Source organism: Amaranthus tricolor, chromosome 7 (genome assembly GCF_026212465.1).
Source record: "Amaranthus tricolor cultivar Red isolate AtriRed21 chromosome 7, ASM2621246v1, whole genome shotgun sequence".
Taxonomy (NCBI): Eukaryota; Viridiplantae; Streptophyta; class Magnoliopsida; order Caryophyllales; family Amaranthaceae; genus Amaranthus; species Amaranthus tricolor.
In genome coordinates, this window is record NC_080053.1 from 7,956,500 (window position 1) to 7,967,298 (window position 10,799).

The 10,799-nt window shown below is 34.9% G+C and overlaps 1 long non-coding RNA gene across 3 annotated transcripts in view; it reads right to left on the minus strand.

Annotated features, from left to right (window-relative positions):
• Positions 1–8,337: 8,337 nt before the first annotated feature.
• Positions 8,338–10,799, minus strand: part of LOC130818162 (uncharacterized) — a 2,841-nt gene continuing 379 nt past the window's right edge. Inside the window, exons 2-6 of one of the 3 annotated variants that reach the window (XR_009043931.1) lie at positions 10,466–10,564; positions 10,020–10,099; positions 9,577–9,666; positions 9,225–9,478; positions 8,338–8,511 (exon numbers count right to left, since the gene is read on the minus strand). This is a non-coding gene — a long non-coding RNA (uncharacterized LOC130818162). The other 2 variants (XR_009043929.1, XR_009043930.1) reach the window with 2 other exon arrangements.

A 10,799-nucleotide genomic window follows, 5' to 3' on the forward strand; every position in this document is an offset into this window, starting at 1 on the left:
TTGGACCTATAAATCAACTAAATATTGTTACTTAATTTATTGATTAATTTAATAAGATTTTTGAATATCACCACTTAAAGGAGTTGAGTCTACAAGCTAAGTTGTTTTTTTAAGCCTTTAATAAAACCATGCCAAGGCACGTCTACTTGTAGTAGGAGGGCATATAAATAGCCTTCCTTCTCTTTGTAAAACTTTCGCTTTGAATCATAATAACAATTCACTTAGAGGATATTTAGCCTAGTCCATTGAGGGTTTGGCGATCGAAGCCTCTCCCAAAACGTTCTGAGTTTTGTGTTAATTTAGAAGCATTATACAAGATCAATCCAAAGCTGATCATATCGGCGTTCTGAGTTTTGTTTGATTGTACATTGTCTTCTGGCTGCATAACCAATATATCAAGGAAAGAGTCATTGGACCATTACTCGATGCAACCTTGAAGAAAGACAATTAAACCGGCAAATAGGAGTATAAAGCTTCATGTGGAGAGCTTGATGATATACCTATTCAAGTGGGACATCCAGTGGTCCCATGTGTTTTTGTGCTGATAGAAATCAAAGAAGATCCTTACACTCCTTTTATTTTGGGAAGAGCCGTCTTGAAGACACTTTGAGTTGTCATTAATTGCTATGATGATACCATGATTGTTGATGTAGCTCAAGTGAACGTGGTCTTCAAAATTTCCCCAGTCTTGAAGAAGCACATAGTTGGCATTAGGTATTCAAAGTCAATAGATTTCATATTCTATGATCAGGTTATTTGTCAGCATATATATAATTAGGGTACGCTGATAGAATACTAAGAGAAAATGTAGAATTATTATAATATAAAAAGTTATGTTAATAGCAAAGTAAGGGCAAATGTTGGATCATTAAAAATTAATCCAAAGGTGGGGTGGGATTATTCACGACAAATGGGTAAAAGCTTGGATTATTAGTATCAACTTTTTCTATTTATAATACCTAACACTATATGAGTATAGCGGGAGTAGGGGCTCGAACTATGAGAATAAGGGAAGAAAGATTCAAGCACTTGATATAAAAGGTTTATAAGGTTGGGTGTATAAAGCTAAGTTCATGACAAGAATAGTTGGGTGTATAAAGCTAAGTTCATGACAAGAATAATAAAGCAAGATCAAAAACGATATATATCATAGGAGACAAACGAAGATAGATTAAATCCACCCTAGGAAAGTAGTTTTTACAAAAGATGAACTAGTTTAGGGGAAATCTAAAAATAACCAATCTCGACACTCAAGATAACGAGAGAAAGTTGGTGATTCCACAAACCATACGAAAGACCTATAATCGAGCCATGTCTCCCTAAGAGTGGAAAAATAAGATTAGTATTGAATGTCAAAGACAAAGTATTGTCAACTTCACCCTAATCCTATATAATGAAGAACATAACCATTCCTAGGATTTTACTAATCAATCCCCTGAAGAAACTAGTCACACATATTTAAACTAAAACAATAGTAATAAATAAAGCAATGAAATTAAGCGTAATATGAACATAAATGTAATCAACAAGAAAGCAACAATAAATGCAACAGGGACATAAAAGCAATAAAGACTGACTATTTTATAAAGTAATAAGAGAAATAAGACCAACAATCAAAGGAATAAAATCAATGAAAGCAATAACAAAGCAATATCAAAATAGAAAGCCATAAAAGGAATGAAAACATACGAACCAAAGGAAATACTTCAATGGAAATGAGAAGTTGAATCTAGTACAATGCTCTAAATGCGGAAAGGTAGAAATACTTCAATGGAAGTGAGAAGTAGAATCTAAGAACTAAAGGATCACTAAAACTAATATAGGGCATAAACTTACAAAATTCAAAAAATAATTTCCTAAAGTCTAGGCATTAGGCATAAGTGATTTGTACGGAAACATGGAGTATTTATAGCCTAAAAACTAAAGGTATAAATTTCCCGTAATATCCCTTAACCTTGGTTTAAGTAGAAAATAAACTCGCAGTTGAACAATGCACATTCACCCGAAGGGAAGGCTAGACTCGGTCAAAGCTCGATCTCCACAAGAAATTGCGGCTGTGAGTTAAGTATCCACTCACTCAAAGGTAAGTTCCATACGGCCAAAGCTGGGTTGATTTGATCAAATAGTGAGTTGATTCACCCAAAACAACATGCGTTAAATCCAGCAACATCCAAGTTGGGCCGAAGTCAGTTGCCTTTCGGCCGAAGCTAGTTATTCGATTGAATCTCATCACATTCGACCATATCTAAAGCATTTCGAGATTTTCCATGACTATGCATAGGTGTTGGGATTTATCATATCAAGGTGAATTCTTGCATATTTGTATTTTTAAAGCATTAAAGGGCTTCCAATCTCCGTGAGGCTTTCGAGAAAATTTCGATTTTTGTGCCAAAGTCTCAAACACAAGGAAATAACCTTGTTGCCTTTGAAACAACTAAAATAACCACAACACGACCCGAAGACAAGAGAAAGGTAAAATCACAATTGAAAAAACCCAAGACTTGGCACAATAAAGGAGTTGTTAATGTGCTCATAAATGAGCACATCATGGAGGTTCTCACTTCGTCAAGAATGAACTAAACAAGCTCTTGAAGAAGTAGGGGGTTATGCATAAAGTTGGTGAACCTTACCATCGCCAAACGCAAGGGCAGGTGGAGGTAAGCAATAAGAAGATCAAGCAAATTTGAGGGAAGGTTGTGAATCCGAGTAGGAAAGATTAGTCTCTCAAGCTAGACGATGCTCTTTGGGCACACAAGACCTTTTACAAGACTCTTATCTGTACCACCCCTTTTCGATTTTTTATGGACAACCCTGCCCTTTTCCAGTAGAATTGGATATAGATCTTGCTAGGCTATCCAAACTCTCAATTTAAACCCATTCTTATTCGCCGAGAAGCGAGCTGCACAATTGAGAAAGTAGGAGAAACCGAAGCTTGATACAAGGAACAAACTAAGTGTTAGGATGATCAGCGAATTCTTACTAGAGAGTTCTATGTGGGCGATAAAGTACTACTCTTCCAATCAAGAGAAAAATTATTTCTCGGGAAGCTGAAATCGAGATGGTCGAGACCATAGGACACCCTATAACTTTTTCACTATGGGACAGTTGAGTTGAAGGACCAAAATGGTGTTAGTTTCATAGTTAATGAGTAACAAATCAAAATCTTTCAAGAGAGCAAGTTGCATGAGGTTTGTACTATTCAGAGAATTCAGTTGTTTGATATTGGGACTCATTGAAGTGAGTTTGTTTTTTCTTAGGAAATTGCTTTTCATGTTTGTTGTTCTTTTAAGTATTGGCCCCAGATGAGTCAAGCTTAACGAAGTTAAACAAAGCACTAACGAGACGTAACACAGTTTTCTTTGGATTTTTATTGTTTGGACTTGCTTTATGAGAAACTGTTGCTTAAGAGTTTGAGGTGTCCCTAGCAGTTAGGAGCCCAATTTAATCAAATGATGCATCAATTTAGCCGAATGAATCTTTGACAAAAAAATGGAGTTTAGTATGGAAAGGTCGAATGAGACCCATTCGGTTGAATGATAGTTATTCGGCCTATGACTAAAAATTTTAAGGATTCTTTGGAATGGCCTAATGAAATTCCATTCGATCGAATGAGAGACATTTGGTCTGTTATTCGTCAAAATGAACCGCTACTTCTATGGAATGGGTGGAGAAACAAATGCATACATCATCAAGATTCGGTTGAACACGGCAACATATTCGGGCCAATGGGCCTAAATTGGCTGCACAAAAGGGGTGATTGGGCGAATGAGCTGCAGTTCTATAAATCATTGTGCAGGATCCAAATTCTTTCTCCCTGACACCCTTATTCCTCCCACATTTCCTCCCTCCTTACCACCCTAAAACCACCACCTTCCACCATCAAACACACAACAAGTGGCACCTCTAAAAAGCACAAGGCAACCATCCAAGAAACACCAAATAATAGGGGAAGGTTCATCCTCAAGGGTTGCCCCTACAACCCCGGGGAAGCCCCGCAACAAACAGTTCAACTCCCGAGACAAGAGCTATGGTTAGATAAAGATTATAGAGGGTGGTATTCACTTCAAAAGAACAATATGACCGTTTTCAAAGGCTCAAGGTACGAAAAATCAACTCTACATGTTATTTAGATCTTTTATTTTGCAACGCATGGGTATTTGTGATTATTTTGTTGAGTTGTTGACGGCTTGTGATGTGCTCATTTTAGAGCATGTTTCCACCCCTATTATAGTGTCGAGTCTCGCTGTTTTATATTGGTTTCATACATATTCCGCTCGATCTTACGTTTTTCTTTTCTCCGATGTAGTTTAAGGTCATAGAGCACGTTTTCACCCTCATTATAGTGTCGAGTCTCGTTGTTTTATATTGGTTTTATACATATTCCGCTCAATCTTACCTTGTTCGTGTCTCCGAAGTATTTTAAGGTTATTTAAGGTGTTTTAGAGATTTCGAAGTCAAGTGGTGTGAGTTCAAGGCATATACAATAAAATCGAAGATTAGACGCAGCAATTGAAGCCTTTCCAAGCATTCAGAGTCATCCCCGAAGGCCTCGCAAAGTTCAGGGGCTATTAGACGCTTAAATGGAGCTGCAAAAGGACGAATTAAGGCTTATTCGACCGAAGCCTCTATCCATTTGGTCGAATGGACTATCAGCAGCCAAGAGAAGTTGATTAAAATCATTGAAAATCCCGGAAAGCAAAGCATTCGATTGAATTAAGCTTGGCTCGGGCGAACGGTTAGCCCATTAGGACGAATGACCTATTGGGAATTTAGATTGATGCTTGGAGCTGTTGGAAACCACGAAGGAAGTACTATTCGCTCGAATGGTCACTCATTCGGCCGAATGAGTTGGCCGTTCGGTCAAATGGACCAGTTTTCTACGCGTTTTGAATTCATTGCAACTTGGGCTATTTAGGGTTTTTATTTCTCTTAGTTCCTAGGCTATATATACCCCTCTTTTCTGAATGTAATGTTTATCTCTACTTTGAGAGCTTCTTGCCTCAACTTAGAACATCATCTTTATTGCTTTCATTTACATTTCTTGCCCTAGTTTAGAATTAAGCTTTCTTTCATTGTGTTCTTTACATTCAAGTATTTACATTTAAGTCTTTCATTCAAGCTTTGTACTTTGGATTCAAGTCTTTTATTCAAACACTTTATTTATGTATGTTTTATTTCTTTCTATGCTTTATGTCTTTCAATACTTTCATTTAATGCTTTCGTCGCTTTCTTTACATTTAGTAGAATAGTTGTAGCATTTATTGTTTTACTCATTCTTCAATATTGCTTGCTATCATTTATGGCTTTCTTCATTGTTTCTTGTTGGTTTTTTCTAGCACTTTATGCCTTCAATCATGCTTCTATTTACTTGATTTGTCTTAGTTATTTCTAGTATGTGTGTATAGTTTTTTTAGGGGTGACTTTGAGAGGGGACAAAAGAAGGAAGTTTTCGAGGAAGAAGGTGAGAAAATGAATGAAGAAGTTGAAGAGAGAAAAGATGAAGTTGAAGAAGAAAAGGAGAAGAAAAAGTTGGATGAAGAAGAAAGGAGGAAGAGAGTTCAAGAGAGAAGGAGACTTGAGTGCCTACATGCCCTTAGAAAGGAGAGGGAAGGTGTGGTCTTTCATATAAAGTAATTGTAAAGGCTCTATGAAAATAAAAACGGCTCGTACGAGGAATTGCTCATGAAGTTTGGCTAGCATACCGGGCATTAAACTTTATAGACATTAAAGTACTCTGCAATGCGATAAACATGTCCCATGAAGCATAAATTTGTCTTAACATCTAGGGTAGCAATGGTGTTTAGGAATTTCCACAAGGTCATTGGAATACTGATTGCCGTGTCGAGATGCGGTGCAAGGTTGTAGTGTAAGACGAACACATCTTGGTTGCGAACAAGATGAGGGCTGGGAGAAAGAAATAAGGTCTCGCGGGCAAATTTGAAAAACATCCTTAGAAGGGGGTAATACACAACAGAAGTATAGATATCATGCTTTGGGAAAACAAGATTTCCAGAAGTCTTTGGCCACAACTCAGGGACACGAGAATTATTTGGTTGTTTTCCGGAAAAGGCTTGTGGAGAAAGGCAAAAAACAATACAAAATGTCGGATAATCAAGATAGTAGGTTGCATTCCTCAACCGAAAAGACAAATGCAACCTACCATCATGCTAGCATGAGTTTACATAACTAAGGAATTCATATGTTAAAAGCTTGTAGATACGGTGCCACATGTTCAAATATGATTTTTCACATGGTAAACGAGAGCATAGCCACTCCTTCATGGTATCCTGGCAATGACAACTATTATGAAATATCTTTAAGTCAAGGGTTTGATCGTTTGTGCGTGCGGCGGCGTCAATTAAACAACTTGACCTCGCCCTCCCTTATAGCAGCTAATAGGGTAGTCTATGATATAGACGAGGTTGAGGGTAAAAAGGAGGGTGATGGCAAGCATAATGACCCTAATGTTGAGGGTTTCATAGGGGACAAGTAGTTTCTCATCTTTGGACCTCCCCTAGCACCAAGGACGATTTTAGGCTGGCTTGGGAGGTGTATCCTCTGTTTCCTACTCTTTTCCCCTAGAACCGATGAATGTTGTATGTCCATCTGGTTAATGCTGGTTTTACTTATGTGTTTCTTCTTGGTTGTTTGCTTTGTTGTTTGCTTCATTCATCTCAGGCTTAATACATTCTTTTGCTCACATGAAAAAAATCCAAAGTTGCTTTTAATGTTTTTAAAATAAAAAAAAGAGAGAGAAGAAAATAACTTGCAAGCTCCTGTTGAGTCCATTGTGCTTGTCATATGCTTACTCATATTTTTATAGCCCTGTGTATGTTTTGGCTTTAAGGAGATTAATTATTTTTCTGCTGGACTCGAATGATCCTTGCTTGTTCGATTTGTAGCTTGGATAACTACCCTTTTAGGCACATTTCCATAACCTATATGAAGATTGAACCTTGTAGGACTCCAATTGTGAGTCCTCCTTTTTATAAACCAAGGATAATAACAATAAATGCAATAATAAAAGGAAAGCAATTACTATTTTAGCAAAGCAGTAAGAGAAGCAAGAACAATAAGGAAAGCAATAAAAGAAACGAAAGTAATAACAAAGCAATAAATAAATTGAAAGCAATAAAGAAATGAAAACTTACAAACCAAAGAAAATGCTTGAGTGTAAATGAAATGATGATTCTTGAACAAAGCTTGAAATGAACTATGTAAAGTAAAGAACTTGACATGTAAAGATTGAAAGCACTAAATGAAAGCTTAAAGGAAAAGTTAAATTAATTTAGGGCATAAACTAGAAGAAAGCAATAAAGAGGATGTCGAATATCTAAGAACTACATAAAAGTAAAGAAATTGACATGTAAATATTGAAATGAACTAGACCTTTGGCACAGCAAAGGGGTTTAAATTCCCATAATAGCCCTCGAGTTTAGCCTGCGAAGAAAATCAATTCCGCGGAATTCACAACACTATAATTCTTGGCAACAAACTCTAAATAAGTTTGAGCAAATTCCCTTTCTTTGTTTAGAACTCCTATGTCTTCTTGAGTTTTTATAGCTATCATGAGAAAGATTTGACAATTTGCCAAACTTCAATATCTGGTCTATAGTAAACACCTACATCATAGTAAACTTCAAGATTAGAGGACGGTTGGGGGATCGTATCTAAGCAAGAAAACCTCCATCATTAGTATTTATGGTCACACTGAGATTTGTTTAATAGTGAACCAAGTTGTGATACCAATTAAAAGGATCGCTCCAAGATTATTAAGTAATTATGCTCTGGAAGCGGTGGTGTTTAAATAGGGTTTAGTAGATTTTTGAAAAATATATTTCAAGAGTCTCGACAAGATTCTTTAGATATCTAAAGCTCACACTTAAAAACTATTTTAGAGGTTTTTGAAATTGTCTGTAAGAAACTAATATAATAGTTAATGTGGAAAATAAATACATGAGTAAATAGGGAAAAAAATATAGAGTATTTAAGAAGTTCAATCCTTCACTACAAAAAAAGTTGCATTCTTCCACGCTTAAAAATATTATTACCAACGCTTATATGTAAGGCTAAAGTAATTCCTTACGCTTAAATAAGCGTGGGGAAAATTTTTGTGGGGAAAATTTTGCCCACGCTTATTAAGCTTGGGGAAATGCTTATTTAGCCACTCTTATAAGCGTGGTGAAATGCATTTCTAGCCTCACTTATAAGCGTGGGAAAATTACGTACATTACAATTGATTTATAAATTGTTTTTACACACTTATAAGCATGGGTAATGTTGGTAAAGACTTTTAAAGACGGAAAATTTTATATTGTCTTCGATTATTACATTAAGTTCACAAATTTTGTCAATTGTAATAAACAAAATATTTAATGATATTCAAAACAAGATATCAATTTCATGATATTAAAATACAAAATTAAACACCAATGTAAAACGTCTTCATAACTGCTTTTAAATGCTTATATTTGATGCTTGTCATTGTCATATTCATTCCATGATAGCCACCTAAACACAAAAAGTAATAATTCAATTTATTTAGTGTCGTTATCATTAATCAAATGCAAGCTCGCAATTGGAACTAAGTTTATGCAACCATAATTTAGTCTACGAAATTGTAAAGCTTGAATTTCATTTCAAGTAAAAAAGTATGCAAATAAGACAATCTTATGCAGACTGATCCAGTAGTACCTCAAAACAAACAACCACACTTCGAACAAATAAAAAAATTTGAATATTGCAGTAAGTCAACAACAAATATATTGTATTATGTCAGCTCATGCTTTTATTCCAAATAGCTAAGTATAAACTATCAATTACACATTAATAGGTCCCTTAATTTGATGCTCTTATTCCAAACAACTTAATTTGAAGTCCTTTTAACACTTTATCAGTTAAAAGTAGTTTGATCTCCCTCACTTATCAAATCAACACACAATGAATATACGAAACCACACCCAACAACCAACCAGGTGCAACACCCCTCCACCAAGACAAAATTAAAAAAAAAATTTAAAAATAATAAAAAAAAAAAAAAGAAAGAAACTAAAGGTAGTAGCCTAGGGACATGTATATGACTAATCTAAATTACATGGGTATGCTGGAAGTACACAGTAACAACTAAAAGTAATTGAATAATATACAAGCAATAATTCAAAGCAACATTTGCACAATTGTACAACAAAGAGCAACAAATCAATGAATGAACATGAAGTACGTACTGGAGCACAAAATGGCGATATTAAACAAAACCATAACAGAGTATATGGTCATCAATTAGTAGGTCAGTTTCTTGTGCGCATAGGTCAGCGTATTGTGCACATAGGTTAATTATTCAAAAGCTCATTGAACATCTTCATTAACACCATAAGAACGAAAAAATGACAATACTAAACGTGTTCCTCCGAGCCCTTTGTAAAGACCAAGTGCACCTTCTTTGCAAATAGTATGCACATTGGTAATATATCACATTTGTCTGCAAGAATGTTGAAAAAAGTAATCAAAGTAAGATTATTTTGAGAGCTTAAGCAATTTACAGAGCAAATGAGACAAAGCTAAGTATTACAAACATACGATCCAACAAGTAAACAACTCTTGTTTCACAGGTTCCGAATCTGAGACAGATTGAAGATACAAATCAATCCAAATGACGGCAATAATAACCTGGAAATTTTAACGCAATCTTTTCTTGTAAGCCGCAATATTTATCATGTATTTGCTCAAGAAATTGATGACATAAAAAAATAGGACACAACTTCTTTAACCAAATTTCTTAAATTGTTTGAGTTTTTGAGTGTGCTTAACTTTATCTTATTTTCTTTGTTTCTAAACCATGTTAGCAAAAGCAATTTCACAAAAAAAGTTCATCCAATCATATTAGAATACCCTCCGCATTCTTCAGTGCCAAATTCCTTGGAAAATATGAACCAAGAAAAAATTTTAAAAACAAAAAAACAGTAAAAGTCGCAAGGAGGCAGCAATTCCTCGTAGTGCATTCTTTAGTTCAGAATTTAAACCTTAATAATTTACATACAGCTCCAAGGATCATCTTTTGTTACGCAGTCAGTACGACAACCAAGCTCATCTTCGAAAGCACCTGATAACAAGAAGTATGACAACTATTTTGCATCAGAGTAAGAATGTTAGCAAAAAATTGGTACTTCTATGATGAATTGAATTTATTAAGACTAAAATAATTTGTATATTTAACACATCTATCCATGATCCAAACTTCAGTTTTGTCAAAAGTTTGTTAGACTTCAAACATTCACCATTGATATTTGTATGGTAGTTGCTGGACAATGTGTTGCTTCTTCATAAGTAATATTACAACCTAATTGAAACATAATTCAAACACTGTCTTAAAATATTCCTGCAGATTACATAATTCAAACCTGTAATCGCTTAAGAATGAACTGATGATATAACTACGGATCATTACAGAAAGAAATTGACTTCTTACCGTTTATCTCTCTAGGAATTTCCTTCAAAGTCGTTCAAACCCTAAACTCTGTCGAAATTTGAGAAACTCAAAGAAGCAAAATCTTTTCTTGCCATAAACCTAAATCAATTATCTAGACACTTAATTCAAGAAATTCAAACTAATTACTTAAATTAATTGTAGAATTAAATAACAAACCCTAAATTTATATATTTAACACTAATTAAGCCAAAAACCCTATTTTGATTAACAACCCAAAATTTTTCCAATTTGTAGATTTAAAGAATATATGTTTAAGTTTATGTAATTCGTAGAATCTCTTCCATTCTTTTGACTATGAATCTAATGATAACAC